The 20437-nt window shown below is 36.4% G+C and overlaps 2 non-coding genes across 2 annotated transcripts; both read right to left on the bottom strand.

Annotated features, from left to right (window-relative positions):
- Nucleotides 1-6634: 6634 nt before the first annotated feature.
- On the bottom strand, nucleotides 6635-6741 carry LOC128282788 (small nucleolar RNA R71). Its single transcript, XR_008273142.1, has one exon. It is a non-coding gene; the product is annotated as a small nucleolar RNA R71 (small nucleolar RNA).
- A 12238-nt stretch (nucleotides 6742-18979) lies between these two features.
- On the bottom strand, nucleotides 18980-19086 carry LOC128282942 (small nucleolar RNA R71). Its single transcript, XR_008273291.1, has one exon. It is a non-coding gene; the product is annotated as a small nucleolar RNA R71 (small nucleolar RNA).
- Nucleotides 19087-20437: the final 1351 nt, after the last annotated feature.

Genomic DNA, 20437 nt, shown 5'->3' on the forward strand with positions numbered 1-20437 from the left:
TTGTCTTACACTCTGAGATTTATCTTTATCATCTAATTCAAGACAATCTTGAACGAAATGTTCACGCGAGCCACATCTAAAACAAGCTTTTTCATTCATTTTACATTCTCCAAAATGTTGTTTTCCACATCGTCCACATTTAGGTTTATTCGATCTAACATTACCCACACTTTCCATTGACATAAATGGAGTTTTTGAACTCGTAAATTGCTTCCCACAATCTCTATTAGAGTACTCCATCGATACATTTGATCGATATAAACATCCAGTTATTTCTTGGATAAAGAGTGATAGGGTTCATTCATCAATCTCTTTCTCGAATCTCTAGCTTCAGAATTAGCCTTTCTCTTTTCTTTGCCTAGTTCTTCAGCTTTGCAAGCATGATCGATGAGTACTACGAACTTTTTCAACTCTAGAATTTCGACTAACAATCTGATATCTCCATTCAATCCATCTTCAAATCTTTTGCACATAATAGTTTCCATTGATACACATTATCGGGCATATTTACTAATCCTCACAAATTCTCGTTCATATTCTGTCACGGACATACGACCTTGTTTTAACTCTAGAAACTATTTACGTTTCTGATCAATGAACCTTTAGCTGATATATTTCTTTCTGAACTCAGATTAAAAGAAATCCCACGTAACCCATTTTTTTGGTACCACCGATATCAAAGTATTCCACCATTGATACGCAATGTCTCTTAAAAAAGATACAACACGTTTAATGCTCTCTTTGGGTGTACAAGACAACTCATCAAATACTCTGATTTTATTTTCAAGCCAGAATGCAGCTCTCTCAGGATCATCGTCAACTGTAGCCCTGAACTCTTCAGCCCTATGCTTACAAATTTTATCAACTGGTGGCTTGTTCAAGCGTATTGGATCAATGACTTGAGAAACTATGGCGATTGGTTGAGGAATTGGTGGGGTGGAGGTTGTTGGACTGCCGGATTATTTCTGGACATATTGAGTGAACCACTCGTTCATCATTTAAAAGAAGGCTTCTTTAGTCTTACCTCGATAACTACTTGACACGGGTCTAGATTCAGAAGGCACTGTCCCTTGAGTGGGAGTTAGCGCATTACTCTCAACATCATCTGCTACAGCTTGTTCAGGATCTATTACAATATGAAAACATAGTTGATAATGTCAGGATTCATCACACTATCACAGGTTATATTTATGGCATGAATACCTAGACTTTTACACACGCTATGTTAGTCCTAGTCCTAGAATCGACTAAATCGTAGCTCTGATACTAATAAATGTAACACCCATTACCCGTATTCAACGCCAGAATAGGGTTATGAAGCGTTACCGAACTTACAAAACAATTATACATCTATTTAAGATACATTTTCTCAATTCAAGCATTTATCATTCAATCTCACTCAATTTGTCCCTTCTATGAGACTATAAGGCCCTAAACATGCTTTGAGATTGGTTCGAGACTAAATATATAACTTATGAAACCTTCGATAAACTTTGAATTTTTTTCTCCAAAACAAGGGACACGCGCCCGTGTGGCCAGGCCGTGTGATACACGCCCGTGTAATAGGCCGTGTGGACATTCGAAATGGAAGCACATGGCCGTGTTGCAGCCCGTGTCCAACCCCGTGTGACTCTTTGACTTGGGTCACACGACTAACACACATGCCTGCATGACTAGCCCGTGTGCCCTAAAAATGGCCATACACGCCCGTGTTCCAGGCTGTGTACTAGCCGTGTCAACCCTGTAGGGTATACTGACTTATGCCACGTGGCCAAGTCACACACCTGTGTGTGAGGCCGTGTGAAGCATACTGACTTGTTTTCAAATTCAACACTAGGGGACACACGGCCATGTAACATGACCGTGTGTCACACATGGCTGAGACACACACCCATGTCTCTGCCCATGTGGACAAAAATAGGTTATTTACCAATCCATTTTGCCACCCATTTTGCACATACCTATTCAAGCTCAAATGGTACCATTTCAAGACACTAATATGCATCAAAATACCATCAACCAATGTTCAAATCATACTATTTCTTTACCATCAATACCAATCACAAATATTTTACAATTTGCCATCTAATTTCATGCCTAAATTCACATATACAATTCAACTAACTATACCCTTCCAATCATGCATTATCATGTACCAATTCACAAGCATAAAGCTTCCCAGATATCAATCCTTTACTATTCAAATTACATAATATTATTAAGCATCATAAATCCAACTTCAAACATAGAATATAAGTCAATTACCAAACTCAAAAAAAAACCATTTGCACATTTATAAACATCATTAAATTCATCACCACAAGCCAACTCAAGTGGCCAAAATACAATTTCATCACATACCAAAATTTCTCAAGCCTATACATGCCATATACCATATATACACACTTCAAAAGAACCAAAATAGATGTTCGATAGTGCGATGAAGTCCTTGATGACCCCCAGATCTGAGCTAGTTTCGTAGAACTATAAAACATCAAAAATTAAACAAAGTAAGCTATAAAGCTTAGTAAGTTCGCATGTGAATTTGAAATAATTTCAATAATCATTAGCACTTCAAAATGGATAACATAATAACATTTCAAGCATCAATCAATGAGGTAACATAAAGTTCAATCATATCGAACTCATAAGTCCTCAACTTCTTCTAACTTGTTACCTAAATAGTTTTCAGTACATACCTGTACCAATACATATCTATTTATCACAAACTCTCTTACCAAATCACTTCAAGCTTATAAATGTTTACGATACAAATACTTAGATTTTCCGATGCCATAGTCCAACTATGGTCTTACATATATGTTGCCAAGGCCCTGCTGTGGTCTTACATTCACATGTCATAACTCGGTTATGGTCTTATTATCCGATTTGCCATAGCCCAGCTATGGTCTTATTCAACAATTCGTCCAATTAAATCGTATATTTAAATTAAGTTCTACACATTTAACCATAGGATAAATACAATCTCAATACCATCTATCTATTGAATAAATACACATTTAAGTTCAAATATACAAACTTGTGTACGAAAATGATGAAACAGACAGACTATTCAATTACTTTGCTTTTTCCTCAAACTAAGTCCTAGTTCCTCTTTTCTTGATCTATAAGTAATCAAAATCAACTTATTTATTCTTCTATTTATTCTATTCAATCCAAAACATACACTAGGGTTATTTTACACATTTGCTCTTAAACTTTCACATTTTTACAATTTAGTCCTTATTTCACAAAATCACAAATTCATGCAAATTCACAATAAACCCATGCTAGTTGAATTACCATAATGCTCCTAGCAGCCCATAATTTTTTTATTTCACATTTCAACCATACATTTTCAACATTTATCAATTTAGCCCTAAATTTGCATTTTCGCTGAAAATCACTTAACAAAACTTGTTTAACTAACATCAAATATTCATAATCTAGCATTAAACATCAAAATGCTCATATATTCATCAATGACAACACTCAAAATATTTAACAGTTTTGTAAATTAGTCCCTAGGCTAGCTAATACTAGTTGCAACAATTACAAAAATATATAAATCATTAAAAACGAGACAAAAATCATATCTTAATTAGCTATTCAAGCTTGGCCGAATGAAGAACACAACAATGGTGTTTTCTAAGCCCTAGTTTTGGTTGAAACAAGAAGAAACAAAGATGAAACTTTGTTTTACTTTACTTATTTTAACTTAAATTTTTAAATTACTTAATTAACCTTATTATAAACCATTTAAAACACCTTGATATATGTCCATATATGTCCACTTATGTCATTAACTATCTAATTACAACATAAGGACCTTCACTTTAAGGTTCTATAGCTATTAGATACTTTTAACTAATAGAACTCCACTTTTGTACTTTACACGATTTAGTCCTTTTTACCAAATTAACTAACCAAACAACAAAATTTCTTAACAAAACTTTCACATAATCATTCAATCATGCTTAAACATTAAAATATTAATAAAATAAATATTTCAACTTTGAATGTGTGGTTCCGAAACCACTATTTTGATTTGACTAAAAACGGGTTGTTACACATTTAGTAAACTTCTTACTGACGTAATATATCGCTCTTTCTTTCCTCCCTGATTCATCATGTTGGCAAAGCATGCATCCCACAGAATTTCCAAATATTTCCAAGTACAGTATCAGTGGCTTATCTGGGCTAGGTGGCATCAGCACTAATGCATTGGATAAGTAATGTTTGACCTTGTCAAAGGTCTTCTGGCGTCCCTCATCCCATACACCTGGATTATGTTTCTTAAGGAGACAGAATATAAGGTCACATTTCTCGATTAGTTGTGAAATGAACCGAGTGATGTAATTTAGTCTCCCTAAGAAAACTTCGGACCTCTTTTTGAGAGAGAAGTGGAGGCAACTCCTGTATAGCCTTGACTTTATTTGAGTCAATCTCAATCCATTTCTCACTGACTACAAATCCTAGAAATTTTCCCGACGTGGCCCCGAAAGTACATTTTTTTGGATTCATCTTTAGCTGGATTTAAAAATAATGTCCTCAAGACTTTTACATGCTTCTTTTTCTGTTCAGGATTTTGCAATCATATCATTGATAAACCGTAAATTATACACATTTTTACCCTATGTTTAATGCATTTTATGGATGATTTCTTATTAGAATTGGTGAATTTGATGCTTCTAATGCTTTAATTTCATGTTTTATACTTAGGAGAGCATAGGAGAGTGAAAGGAATGATAAACGGGCCAAAACGGAGAAAATGGACCAAAGAACGAAATTAACATGGCCTGGACCTCCTCACACGGGCAGATCACACAGCCATGTCAATCTGGTAGAATTGGAGCACGACTCACACAGGCGTGTCCCCCCCGAGCCCAAGTTAAGTCCAATTTGAAAAAGGCCAATTTTGAGGGTTTTTAGGCATTCCAAAGCCTATAAATACACCCTAGAGGAGGAGAAAAAGGGAGACAGAGAATAGGGGGTAAGAAATTACCCCAAGGAAGCCGATTGATCCATCTCAGAAGTCAGATTCATTATCAAGACTGAAGATCTCTCCTCAATTTCCCTTCAGGAGTTTTGGGTTTTCTTTATGTTTTGTACTCTTTATTCTTCTGAGATGTTTTCTTATTTAGTTATGAACTAAATCCCCTAAATACCTAAGGGGAATGAAACCTAAGAAGAATCTTGTTATTATTTGCTGAATTGTATGATAAATATTTAACTTGTTCTTAATTATGTGTTCTTAATTCTTGTTTTGATATCCCAGGATACTAATTCAAGACATGCTCTTATTTAGAGGAGGAATAGACCCTGTCTAAGAGTACTTTTGTCATAATTAAGCGGAGTTGATTGCACGCCTAGAAATAGGGTGACAAGATTTTGCCGAATTAGGGTGAAACCTAATAAGGGGATCCATAGATAGAGTTAATGCAACCCTAGAGTGTTAATTAGAGAAAAGTCTCGGTTATTCAATCTAGGGATTACACGTTATTAGTCTTGAATAGGGATAATAACATAACTTAGGGATCTCTATGGAACAAGTTGAATGAATAAATCGTCCGATTCGGAGCCAGAATAACAAGTAAAGTCTAGGTGGATTTTTCCTTAGGTATTGTCTCAAGTCAATCGATTTTCCCAAAAGCAATTCCCTAACTCTTTACTCTGTGCGTTCTTAGTTTAGATAATTAGTTAAATTAAAACAAAACCCCATTATTCTAAGGCTAGATAATAAAAAGACAGTCAATACTAGTACTTTTGGTTCCCTTGGGTACGATATCCCGGTCTTGCCATTACTATACTATTGTTCGATAGTGCGCTTGCCCTTTCGTCGTGATAATAGTTAGTCTAGGTTTGATCTTCATTATAAATATTTATTACTTGTTACGAATCACGCGATCAAGTTTTTGGCGCCGCTACCGGGGAACGAAAATATTAGGAATGCTAAATTTTTATTACTTTAGCCATTTATTTTTCTTTCAATTTAATTTAATTTAATTATTATTATTTATTAATTTACTTTTTCTTTCTCTTGGCAAGTTTTTATAGTTTATAACTAGAAGAAACCCGTCGGGACCATTACTTTTTGACGAAGAAATCGATCGCACAGTTCGTAGAGACAAAAGAGAAATAAGATGCAGCTTAAGATACACGGAGAACGAGCAAGAAGACGATACTCAACCTCCAACCGACAAGATGGCTGAAAACCAAGGAAATCAGCTACCTCCTACAATTGCGGGTAATCAAAATCCTGCTCCACGTACTATGTATGACTATGCTAAACCCTCTTTAACAGGAACTGAATCTAGTATAGTTAGACCTGCTGTAGCTGTAAATACTTTTGAATTAAAAACTAACACTATTCAGATGATATAGCAGTTTGTTCAGTTTGATGGTTAGCAGGATGAAGATCTCAACGCTCACTTAGCAAACTTTCTGGAATTTTGCGATACATTTAAAATCAATGGCATTTCTGAAGATGCCATTCGTCTTCGGTTATTTCCTTTTTCATTGAGGAACAAAGCTAAACAGTGGTTGAACTCATTACCATGAGGGTCAATTCCTCCTTGGGAACAAATGACCGAAAAAATTTTTACTAAAATACTTTCCGTCGGCTAAAACGGCTAAATTACTTAATGAAATCTCTTCTTTTGTGTAGATGGATTTAGAAACACTTTATAATGCATGGGACAGATACAAGGACTTACTGAGAAGGTGCCCTCACCATGGGTTATGTAACACCCCGTACCCGAGACCGTCGCCGGAGTCAGACACGAGGGGTTCGCAGACTTAAATCACTTATTTGCATAGTCCATTTTAAATTTTTCCAGGCAGTTGGCTAACTGCGTCACTGTCACCTTAAAAATCATATCTTGAGTTCCAAAAATCAAAAATCAGTTTCGTAATTTTTCCCTGAAACTAGACTCATGTATCCATTTACAGATTTTTTTCTAGAATTTTTGGTTGGGCCAATTAGTACAGTTTATTAGTTAAATTCTCCCCTGTTACAGGGTTCGACTACACTGAACTTCTTGCATTACGACTTAGATAACTCCTTGTACAGGGCTTCAATACTTATGCCATTTGTTTCTAATGAAACTAGACTCAAAAAAGAATCTATACATATATGTTATGACTTCTAATTGTCTCTGGTTAATTTATAGAGAATTTCCAAAATCAGATCAGGGGATCCAGAAACCGTTCTGGTCCTATCTCACGAAAACTTTAACATCTCATAATATACTGTTCATATGAACGTTTCGTTACTTTCCTATGAAAATAGATTCATCAAGGTTCGATTACATAATTTATTCACTATTTAATTCCATTCCTACTATTTTTAGTGATTTTTCACATCCACATCACTGCTGCTACCAGCATCTATTTTTAAGGGAAACTTTACCTATTACATGATCCTCCATGGATCAACTAGAGTTTGTCATACATATACCAAAAGTGATCCTGAATGACCATTCCCATGGCTAACCGTTACCAACATTTCCATACCTCTCGACGAACAACATACAAAACGATTATAATGCTATGATCAAAGTATATTTAAGCCATTTTCGCATGGCTATCCAAATTTACACAAACTGAAGGGTACATGACCAATAACAAAAGGGTAGTCCTATACATGCCATTTCAAAGTTCAACCAAAAGTATACCGAAAGGGCTTTGATAGTGTGGGAGACTTGACTTCAAAATTCCAGTCCGATAGTGACGAACCAAAATCTATAAAACAGAGGATTAAAGAAACGGAGTAAGCATTAAATGCTTAGTAAGTCTTGAGCAAAGAATTTAAGCACAACTGAAGTATAGCATTCATATAACTAAACGGATAATCCCATATATACATATTCTCAAATCATTCCTACTTCACATTCCAACCCCTATATTCATACATAAGGGATTATCTTAGCCAAATACCGGAAGCTCATTACTCGACTAAGCGAATATTATTCGAAGGGAATCAACTATTCCAATGCACATACGAAACATACCTCATTGTTGGGATTTTACAAGCGTATTAACTGAAATTTTTACAGCAAGATCGCTCATTCCCGAATCACATACCTTCGGAATTTAACCGGATATAGCTACTCGCTCAAATGCCTTCGGGACATAGCCCGGTTATAGTAACTCACACAAATGCCTTCGGGACTCAACCCGGATTTAGTAACTCGCACCAATGCCTTCGGGCTTAGCCCGGAATTAGTAACTCGCACAAATGCCTTCGGATCTTAGTCCGGATATAGTCACTTAGCACAAAAGCCTTCGGACTTAGCCGGATATCATTCGAATAACCAAGCACATATATCAATAAATCATGACACATCCGTATTTCATTTTCATTACCAAAGCTCAAACACAAGACACTTATCACACTTGCAATTTCAGCTCAATAGCCACATACAAAGAGCATGATTTTGATTTGCTTAAAACATGATCTAATCAAATCATAATCTAAGTTCTATTACTCAAAAACTTACCTCGGATGTCGTCGAACGATTTCGATGGCTATTCGCCCACTTTTTCCTTCCCTTTATCGGATCTAGTTCCCCTTTGCTCTTGAGCTTAATTTAACAAATAAATTGATTTAATCATTTGAGCATCGAAAAGAGGAACTCAAGGTACTTAGCCCATATATATTCATTAGACATTAAAGTCACATACATATGAAATCATGAATCAACTCGACATATTATCCCACACTTCCTTTTAGCCGATTGTCTAAGCCAAGATAAAAGCATCGATATGCTTGCCTCTAACCGAATACATGCAACGCCAATCCATCTCATGTGGCTGAATATGTATGTCTACATTGAGGCCAATTATATATTTAGTACCACATATAAATGACATACATTTTACTAACTAATGCATTACATATTATAACTCAATACGTATCCATCATTTACTCCATAACTAATACACCACCATATATAAACATATACCTTGAGATGATATATATATATGTCATACCAATACATCATGTGCAAATATATATATATATATATATATATGCAAGAGCCGAATCACAAGGCTGATTATAACCATCTCATATATTTTCATCCCATACCCGAATGCACAAGTACATTATAATAGCTTCCAACTTAATTCATCATAAATTTACTTTTTTTTTTTCATGGCCGAATGCTCCTTCTACACCATTTACCTTCACAAAGCATGAATTTCATCATCCAACTTACAAGCTTTCAATCTCATGAAGTTTAACCTCATAGTATCTATCAAACTCTCACTCATTAGCTTCTATCATAAACCTCCAACAACACCAAATAAACATATACTTCATTGGGTCTATGGTAGAACCAAGAAAGGAACTCATAGATATCAAGATGTAAGCAAACTACCTTTATTCATCTAAGTTTAGCATGAAACACAACCATCACCCTTATTAATCTTTTATAGCCGAAAACCATACTCACCCCAAAAATCAAAATTTCAACATGGTTTACAAAAATCACTTGATATCTCACTCAATATCAACTAAAATTTCAAGAGCTAGTACAAACTTCCTTACCTTAATAGTGACCTAAGATGACCGATTGCTTCACTCCCTTCTTCTTCCTTTCAATTCGGCCAAGAAGAACCAAAGAACACAACTTGTTTTTCTTTCTTCCTTAGAACATTCGGCCAAGAGAAATGAGTAAAAGATGGACACTTTTTTTTTTTGTTTTCTTTCTTACATTCACGGCAATGGGGAGGGGGAGAAACAATCACACAAATTCTTTCCTTTTTCCATTTCTTTATTACCCATACTCCTTATTTTATTGTTCCTAACTTACATCACTAGCATAACATGTTTGTGACATGTTTCCACTCATAGCATGGCCGGCCACTAGCTCAAATATTGGGCAATTTGACATGCAAACCCACCATTTCTATAACATGCATTAATAGGCCACTTTACATTTGCCTAGCACATTTCTAAATTTTCTCACATAAGTCCTATTTACTAAAATTCACTTACAATTAACAAAATTCAAACATGAAATTTTCACACATGCATAAGTACATATAATGAGCATCAACTAGGACGGTTAATTATTTTTTTATGACTCGGTTTAGTGGTCTCGAAACCACTTTCCGACTAGGGTCAATTTAGGGCTGTCACATGTTACCGCATTGGTTGCAAGTACAAACATTCCACAATGGTCTGAATCCTTTGACTCGGTAAATGGTTGACGCAGCTGCTAGCGGAACCATCAACAACAAAACACCTGAAGAGGCTTATGAATTCGTTGAAGAAATGCCACTGAATAACTATCAATGGCAAGTCATGAGGACTAAGCCAACAAAAATAGCCGGCGTTTATAATGTCGACTCAGTTACTATACTGTCAAATCAGGTAGAACTTCTCAATAAAAAGATTGATGATTTACTTGTTTCTATATAGGTACATCCAGTAATGAGGTGTGACTCAAGTGAAGGAGGTGTGCATACAGAATATCAATCCTTCAATACCACAACCAAAGAGGAACAAGTCAACTATATGGGTAACAATAACTTTAGATCTCAAAATAACCCATACAATAATACTTATAATGCAAGTTGGAGGAACCACCCAAATTTCTCCTGGGTGGTCAAGGGAATCAGAAGCCACAAAATCCTCAGGGTTTTCAACAACCACCCTACCAAACAGGAAAAGAAGCCAAATCTTGAAGATATGCTCTCAAAGTTCATATCAGTGTCAGAAACCCGTTTTAAAATATCGAGACAATACTCAAAAATCAACAAGCATCGATCCAATGACTCGAAACTCAGATAGGCCAGCTTTCCAAACTGATCTCCGAATGACCACAAGGTAGTTTGCCAAGTAATACTGAACCTAAACCAAGGGAAAAACTCAACGCAATTAATACTCAAGATGACGAAGGAGTCATTGAGCCTGAACCAGAACTGAGGCAAGAAACTATGGTAAGCAAAGGGAGAGATGAGGTAGGTCAAAATACAAACAAACCAATGACTGTCGAATATAAACCTCGTGTGCCATACCCTAACGCGACAAGGAAAGACCGCTCAGACGAACAATTCAGTAAATTCCTTAAACTTTTGAAAAAATTACATATTAACTTACTGTTTATTAAAGCTTTGTCGCAGATGCTAAATGCAATAAAAGTTTTACAATTCCTTGCTTAATTGGTAGTTTAGATATAAGTCATGCATTAGCTGATTTAGGGGCTAGTATTAACGTAATGCCTTACAAAATGTTTAAGCAACTAGGTCTTGAGAAACTCAAACAAACTAGGATGAGCATTCAATTGGCAGTTAAAACTATAAGATTTCGGGTATTATTGAAGATGTACTCGTGAAAGTAGATAAGTTCATATTCCCCGTTGATTTCGTTGTTCTAGACATTGAGGAGGATAATAACACCCCTTTGATTTTAGGGAGGCCCTTTTTAGCAACTGCTAAAACAATTATTGATGTTGGCACAGGTGAGCTTACACTTCGTGTGGGAGACGAAACGATCACCCTTCAAGCTCGTAATTCTAGCATCACATCGAACATTGAAGGTAATAGTCCACACCAATATACTAAAACTGACAATATGACTTTGCAGAAATTAAGCTTCAAAGAAGTTCACGAGCCATGTTCCAAAAATAATAAAGGACTCATTCATGAAGAACGAAGGCTACAGATAGAGGAGCTAGACGAATGGCGAGTACACAAACCGAGAACACATAATAAACCGAAACTACGTCAAAACAAGGCCGATACCCCTCCAAATCAACTTAAGGTTGGCGATAAAGTCTTACTAGATGCTCAAATCCCCACATTGTCACTACCACACCGAATGAGGAAATCCCTCTTACGGTACTCAGTATTTTTCCATTCGGTACGGTGGAGGTGAGTCACCCTAAGTTTGGCACTTTTAAGGTAAACAACACCCGATTAAAACCCTATTTTGATGAGATTGATAGTAGGAATGCGGAGTATAAACTCTTCGAACCACCCTGACCATTCATCGGAGAGGTAAGTTGAGCTTAGACTATAAATAAGCACTTCTTGGGAGGCAACCCGAGCACTAAAATATTCTGATTTCTTTATTTTCAATTTCTAACACTTTAAATCATTAACTTTATCTTTCAATTGCAAAGTTTCTCAGCACACACGGCCAAGCTCACGGGCATGCTTAAGGCCGTGGCAAAACAGGAGAAGAAACAAGGCCGTGCGATATGATCGTGTGGAAGTAGGGCATGATTTCCCCAAAACACGGGCTGCGATAAATCCCCACGGCCGTGCGACATGGCCGTGGGCGAACTTGATAGGTGAATACGAGCATAGGAATGGAAAAACATGGGAGTGCAGGGGCAAGGCTCGATTCTGTTTCTTCGGCATGGGCGTGAGACACACCTGTACCGTTAAGCCGTGGACAACAATACACGGGCGTGGTACCCTAACACGAGCGTGAAAGAAGCGAACAAAGCTAGGCATGACCGTGCGACATGGCCGTGTACCACACACGCACAAGCCACACAGACGTGGGATAGTAGCCGGGCACGACCTAAATTGCAAAATTAGAAAAACACAAGCTCACCTCCAGAGTACACGGGCGTGGCCCTAAGCTTTGTGTACCTCCCCTATATAAGCAAATCACTGTTCATTTTCTTCTTCGTTTCAAAACCCTAGCCGAAATCTCCCCTTCTCCACTCCCTAATCCCTATTTTGGCCACCATTCCCCACATTTTCATTTCTCCAACCCCCAAACCATTCTAAAATCCACTTCCCCTGCATTAATCATCACTTTCCCATCTCTTTTCCCTCCATTTTCTTTCCACACGGCTGTACCCCCTGCCACGACTATGCGCAGCCTCCAATTTCATTTTTAAAGCTCAATCTCCCTCCCTTAGTGCCTTCAATGTCATCTTCAAGAGGAAAGAAAACTGTCGTACCAGCCTCGAAGAAAAGGAAGTGAGCATCATCTTCCGCGGGTCCACATATCATCGTGTACCATCCAGTGATGAAGATGTTTAGAAATATTTATTTTATTATTTTATGTTTTTAATTTTTATTCAAACTACTTTTTATTTTTTATTTTTATTTTTTTCACAGATTTAAAATTTTATTATAAATTTTGGTTATTTCTTTTTGAGTACTTATTCTTCCTACTATCCCCTAAAAAGTTCTTGATTTTATCACAGTTATATAGAGCTCTTAAGCTCATCCTCACATAGGAACTAAAACTCCAAAGAGAAAGGTTCTCCACGACTATCATGTCCTGCTCGACCATGACCATAGCTACCATTAGATATAATATTCTTTTGGCACAGGACTTATGGCCTAATGAACCTCTACGACCGTCGGAGTATCCTCCTCCACTCTCGACCCGATCACTCTCCAAAACTCTAGTTCGAGGAATTCATAATACAAGAAGTTTCACTTCTCTCCCTATCTTATTTTTATACTCTAATATCTATCTTTGTACACTGAGGGCAATGTACATCTTAAGTATGGGGGGTATTTATTTTATTATCAGAAAAATCCTTGAATAATCATCTTGTTCTCCTAAAAAAACTCTCATATCATATTTAGGATAAATTTTAATTAAATTTTGATTTTGATTGATATATCTTGAATTAAAACATAGGGATTTATGCATTGATTATTTATACTTTAAGACAATAGAGAATCAAGCATGATGAGTTGATTTTTAAAAATTCAAAATCTTAGGCTATTTCCCCAAGTCTAGGTATTACTTTGAATTGGAATTCACGAGTCTAAACATCAAAAAGTCATAATTTTTGTGAGATTTTTTAGCCTTTTGAGCATCTATTCATCCTTTCATGCTCACTTTTATTATTGCTTTGAGTGCGTTAGTATTGAACTGTTATTCTAGAACTTGCTTGATTATGCATGTCGAGACCACACCATTTGATTTGATATATCAAAATGATTAAGGCACTTAGGATTAACCCACTCATGCCATGAAAAGCCTACCTCCACGATTAACCCCTAGTAAACCCCCTTAAGCCTAACAAACCATTTCTTGTATTACCCTTAATATTAACCTTTAACCCATTATTGTTGAAATCCCCTAAATTAATCCCTATTTTTGTCGAGATTTGAGTTGAATGGATTGCCTAGCTACGTTTTGTTCTTGATATTTAGTCTATATTATTTAACTTGTTCTTAAAAAAAAAACAAACAAACACAACTATGTATGCATATCTGTAATTTCATATTCTGAGGGAAGCTCTGTTATATGCAAGTGGAGATTAACTCTTTTTCTAGTTAGGCAACTTTTCAATTCAATCTTGATTCTAACCCTTTCTTTCAGCTTGTGACCACACCCCCTAACTAAGCCTCATTACAACCCTCTAAAGGCCTTTTGATTGATGTATCATATTAAATTAAAGTGGTAGAGATTTGATTTTCATGCAAGCCTATGGTAATGACTTTCCATTATTGACTATTGAGTGCTTCCTTTATTGTCCTTGAAACACCTCAAGTGATTTGAGTGAATCTTTAGTGAGGATGTAAAACTCTGTGATATTCTGAATTAAAGGTAATTACTTAGATGAGGGAAGACACCTATGTTTTTGGAATAAAATGCTCAACTTGGAATGATTGAAACTTTTATGTTCTTTTAGTTAAATTCTCAATGTATGATTACCTATGGATTAATTTGAGATATTATTGATAGAAATTATAAGTTAAGAAGGATTTATTTTGATTATGAGTTGAGAATTTTGCTTGAGGACAAGCAAATGCTTAAGTGTGGGGGTATTTGATAAACAGTAAATTATACACATTTTACCCCATTTTTAATGCATTTTATGGATGATTTCTCATTAGAATTGGTGAATTCGATGCCTCTAATGCTTTAATTTCATGTTTTATACTTAGGAGAGCATAGGAGAGTGAAAGGAATGAGAAACGGGCTAAATACAGAGAAAATGGACCAAAGTATAAAATCAACACGGCCTGGACCTCCTCACACGGGCAGATCACACGGCCGTGTCAATCTGGCAGAATTGGAGCACGACTCGCATGGGCATGTCCCCGCCGAGCCCAAGTTAAGTCCAATTCGAAAAAGGCCAATTTTGAGGTTTTTTAGGCATTCCAAAGCCTATAAATAAACCCTAAAGGAGGAGAAAAAGGGAGACAGAGAATAGGGGGTAAGGAATTACCCCAAAGAAGCCGATTGATCCATTTCAGAAGCCAAATTCATTATCAAGACTGAAGATCTCTCCTCAATTTCCCTTCAGGAGTTTTGGGTTTTCTTTATGTTTTGTACTCTTTATTCTTCTGAGATGTTTTCTTATTTAGTTATGAACTAAATCCCCTAAATACCTAAGGGGAATGAAACCTAAGACGAATCTTGTTATTATTTTCTAAATCGTATGATAAATATTTAACTTGTCCTTAATTATGTGTTCTTAATTCTTGTTTTGATATCCCAGGATACTGATTCAAGACATGCTCTTATTCAGAGGAGGAATAGACCCTGTCTAAGAGTACTTTTGTCATAATTAAGCGGAGTTGATTGTGCGCCTAGAAATGGGGTGACAAGATTTTGCCGGATTAGGGTGAAACCTAATAAGGGGATCTATAGATTGAGTTAATGCAACCCTAGAGTGTTAATTAAAGAAAAGTCTCGGTTATTCAATCTAGGGGTTAGACGTTACTAGTCTTGAATAGGGATAATAACATAACTTACGGATCTCTACGGAATAAGTTGAATGAATAAATCATCCAATTCGGATCCAAAATAACAAGTAAAGTCTAGGTGGATTTTTTCTTAGGTATTGTCTCAAGTCAATTGATTTTCCTAAAAGCTATTCCCCAATTCTTTTCTCAGTGCGTTCTTAGTTTAAATAATTAGTTAATTAAAACAAACCCTTTTATTCTTAGGCTAGTTAATAAAAAGATAGTTATTACTAGCACTTTTGGTTCCCTTTGGTACGATATCCCAGTCTTGCCATTACTATACTATTGTTCGATAGGTGCGCTTGCCTTTTCGTCGTGATAATAGTTAGTCTAGGTTTGATCTTCATTATAATTATTTATTACTTGTTACAAATCACGTGATCAATCATCGACATAATCCTCGATTTCTTTGTGCATCATATCATGAAACAAAGTTACCATGGCTCTTTGATATGTTGCTCCTAAATTTTTTTAGTCCGAATGGCATCACTTTATAGCAAGAGGTTCCCCATATTATTACGAATGTGGTCTTTTCCATGTCTTCAGGATGCATCTTTATCTAGTTGTATCCGGAGAAGCCATCTATGAAGGAGAGCAGTGAATAACCTATCATTTTGTCCACTAAAGTATCGATGTGAGGCAACAGGAAATTATCCTTCGAGCACTTTGTTTAAATACCTGTAGTCTACACATATTCATACTTTCCCATATTTCTTAGGGACGGGGACTATATTGGCAACTCACTTTGAGTATTTAACCATCTGTAGGAAACCAGCGTCGAATTGTTTCTTAAACTTTTCTTTTATTTTCAATAGGACATCGGGCCTTATCCTTTGAAGTTTCTGTTGAACCGACTTGTATTCTTCCTTTATGGGAAGCCGGTGTACCACGATATCAGTACTTGGACTAGGCATGTCTTGATATGACCATGAAAAGACATCTTTGAATTCTTAGAGTAACTCAATGAGTTCTCGCTTTGTCTCTACAGTGATGTAAGCTCCGGTCTTCACCTCTTTCTTTTCTTATTTATCTCCTTAGCTCACAATTTCCACTTAATCTTTGTGAGGTAGGATTTGTTTCTCATCTTATTTTACCATACCTAACAAAATAGGAGATAAGTTACAATATTGATCATCTTCAAAGCCCTGAGGTTCCTCTGGACACATATCCTGCTCAAAAGGAGACTCTGAGACAGCGGCAGCATCGATCGTATCATTGATATTCGAAAACCTGTTATAGTAATAAAAGAAGACCCAATGAATAAATGAATTTAAGAATAATTATCTATGTGGTATGAGTATGAATGAAATGAAAAAATAGAAGAATATTTGTCGAATGAGACACAAGGATGTATTATTTTATTAAACTAAAAATAGTCGACATACGGCTTTTTCATAACAAGATTCCTATTGCTCCCAAGCTTAGAGCAATAAGTGTGTCTTGAACATTACTCTGAATTAGTTCTAAAAATTACATGGATCTCTTCCGTAATCTAATTGTTCAGAACACTTCCCGGGATATAAAGACAAGTTCCTTCTTCGAATATGGCATTGATAATCAAGCTTCCCAACATTCCTTGATAAACCGTTAATTATACATATTTTTACCCCATGTTTAATGCATTTTATGGATGATTTCTCATTAGAATTGGTGAATTCAATGCTCCTAATGCTTTAATTTCATGTTTTATACTTAGGAGAGCATAGTAGAGTGAAAGGAACGAGAAACGAGCCAAAAACGGAGAAAATGGGCCAAAGTACGAACTCAACATGGCCTGGACTTCCTCACACGGGTAACCCATACGACCGTGTCAATCTGGCAGAATCGAAGCACGATTCACATGGGTATAGCACACGTCCGTGCCATTATAACAGGCTCGAGCACGGCCTGAAGTAATCGCACACGGGCGTGTCATATGGGCGTGTCCCTATCGAGCCCAAGTTGAATCCAATTCGGAAAAGGCCACTTTTAAGGTTTTTTAGGCATTCCAAAGCCTATAAATAAACCCTAGAGGAGGAGAAAAAGGGAGACAGAGAATAGGGGGTAAGGAATTACCCCAAAGAAGTCGATTGATCCATCTCAGAAGCCAGATTCATCATCAAAACTAAATATCTCTCCTCAATTCCCCTTCAGGAGTTTTGGGTTTTCTTTATGTTTTGTATTCTTTATTTTTCTGAGATGTTTTCTTATTTAGTTATGAATTAAATCCCCTAAATACCTAAGGGGATGAAACCTAAGACGAATCTTGTTATTATTTTTTGAATTGTATGCTAAATATTTAACATGTTCTTAATTCTTGTTTTGATATCCTAGGATACTGATTCAAGATAAGCTCTTATTCAGAGGAGGAATAGAACTTGTCTAAGAGTACATTTATCATAATTAAGCGGAGTTGATTGCGGGCCTAGACATAAGGTGACAAGATTTTGCTGGAATAGGGTGAAACCTAATAAGGGGATCCATAGATCGAGTTAATGCAACCCTAGATTGTTAATTAGAAAAAAGTCTCGGTTATTCAATCTAGGGATTAGACGTTATTAGTCTTGAATAGGGATAATAACATAACTTAGAGATCTCTGTGGAACAAGTTGAATGAATAAATCATCTGATTCGGAGTCAGAATAACAAGTAAAGTCTAGGTGGATTTTTCCTTAGGTATTGTCTTCATTCAATCGATTTTCCCAAAAGCAATTCCCAATTCTATTCTCTGTGAGTTCTTAGTTTAGATAATTAGTTAATTAAAAACAAAACCCCATTATTCTTAGGCTAGATAATAAAAAGACAGTCATTACTAGTACTTTTAGTTCCTTTGGGTTCGACAATCTAGTCTTGCTAAAACTATACTACTGTTTGATAGGTACACTTGTCTACATCGCGATAATAGTCAGTTTAAGAAAGAGCAATTATAAATATTTAAAACCTATCATGAAATAACGCGATCAAGTTTTTAGCGCAGTTGCCAGGGATCGAGCCCTGGTCACCCGCGTGACAGGTGGGAATACTCACCACTATATTTAAAACCTAACACTATTCAAATGATACAGCAATTTGTTCAGTTTGATGGTTTGCAGGATGAGGATCCCAACGCTCATTTAGCCAACTTTTTAGAACTATGCGATACATTTAAAATCAATGGCGTTTCTGATGATGCCATTCGTCTTCGGTTGTTTCCCTTTCATTGAGGAACAAATCTAAACAGTGGTTGAACTCGTTACCACGAGGATCAATTACTACTTGGGAACAAATGACCGAAAAATTTTTACTAAAATATTTTTCGCTAGCTAAAACGGCTAAATTGAGTAATGATATCTCTTCTTTTGTGCAGATGGATTTAGAAACACTCTATGATGCATGGGAGAGATACAAGGACCTTCTGAGAAGGTGCCCTCACCATGGGTTACCACTTTGGCTCCAAGTACAAACATTTCACAATGGTCTGAATCCTTCGACTCGGCAAATGGTTGACGCAGCGGCAGGCAGAACCATCAATAATAAAACACCGAAAGATGCCTATAAGTTTATAGAGGAGATGTCACTGAATAACTATCAGTGGCAAGTCATGAGGACAAAGCCAACGAAAACAGCTGGCGTTTATAACGTCGATTCAGTCACCATGCTCTCTAATCAGGTAGAACTCTTAAATAAAAAGATTGATGGTTTTCTTAATTCATTACAGGTTCACCCAGTAATGCAGTGCGAAGCAAGTAGCGGTGGAACAAACCATTCGGAATACCAACCTTATGGCCACAACATGGATAACTAGCAATTAAATTACATGGGTAATAATCCTCGACCCCAAAACAATCCATATAGTAACACTTATAATGCAAGTTGGAGGAACCACCCAAATTTCTCGTGGGGCGGTCAAGGAAATCAAAGACCACAACATCCTCTGGGCTACCAACAACCACCCTACTAATAGGAAAAGAAGCCAAACCTTGAAGAGATGCTCTCAAAGTTTTATTTCAGTGTCGGAAACTCATTTTCAGAACACTGAGACAGCACTTAAAAATCAACAAGCATCAATCCAAGGGCTCAAAACTCATATAGGCCAGCTTTCCAAACTGATCTCCGAACGACCAAACTTAACCTAACCCAAGGGAACAACTCAATGCAATTAATATTGAAGATGACGAATGAGTCATTGAGCCTGAACCAGAATCGAGGCAAGAAACTGTGGTAAGCAAAGGTCAAGGTGAGGTAGATCAAAATACAAACAAACCAGTGACTGTCGAATATAAACCTCGTATGCCATACCCCAACGCGACAAGGAAAGACCGCTCAGATGAACAATTTGGTAAATTCCTTAAACTCTTAAAAAAATTACATATTAACTTACCGTTTATTGAAGCTCTATCGCAGATGCCAAATGCAATGAAACTTTTAAAGGAGCTTTTAGAAAATAAGCGAAAGTTGGACGAGGCGTCACATGTGGAGCTAAACTCAGTTTGCTTGGCCATTCTCCAAAATAAACTACCCAACAAACTAAAAGACCCAGGGAGCTTTACTATTCCTTGCTTAATTGGTAGTTTAGATGTTAATCATGCATTAGCTGATCTAGGGGCTAGTATCAATGTCATGCCTTACAAAATGTTTAAGCAACTAGGTCTCGGGAAACCCAAATAGACTAGGATGAGCATTCAATTAGCAGATAAAACTATAAGATTCCTTAGAGGTATTATTGAAGATGTGCTAGTTAAAATCGATAAATTTATATTTCCCTTTGATTTTATTATTCTAGACATAGAAG

This window comes from Gossypium arboreum, chromosome 10 (assembly GCF_025698485.1).
Source record: "Gossypium arboreum isolate Shixiya-1 chromosome 10, ASM2569848v2, whole genome shotgun sequence".
Taxonomy (NCBI): domain Eukaryota; kingdom Viridiplantae; phylum Streptophyta; class Magnoliopsida; order Malvales; family Malvaceae; genus Gossypium; species Gossypium arboreum.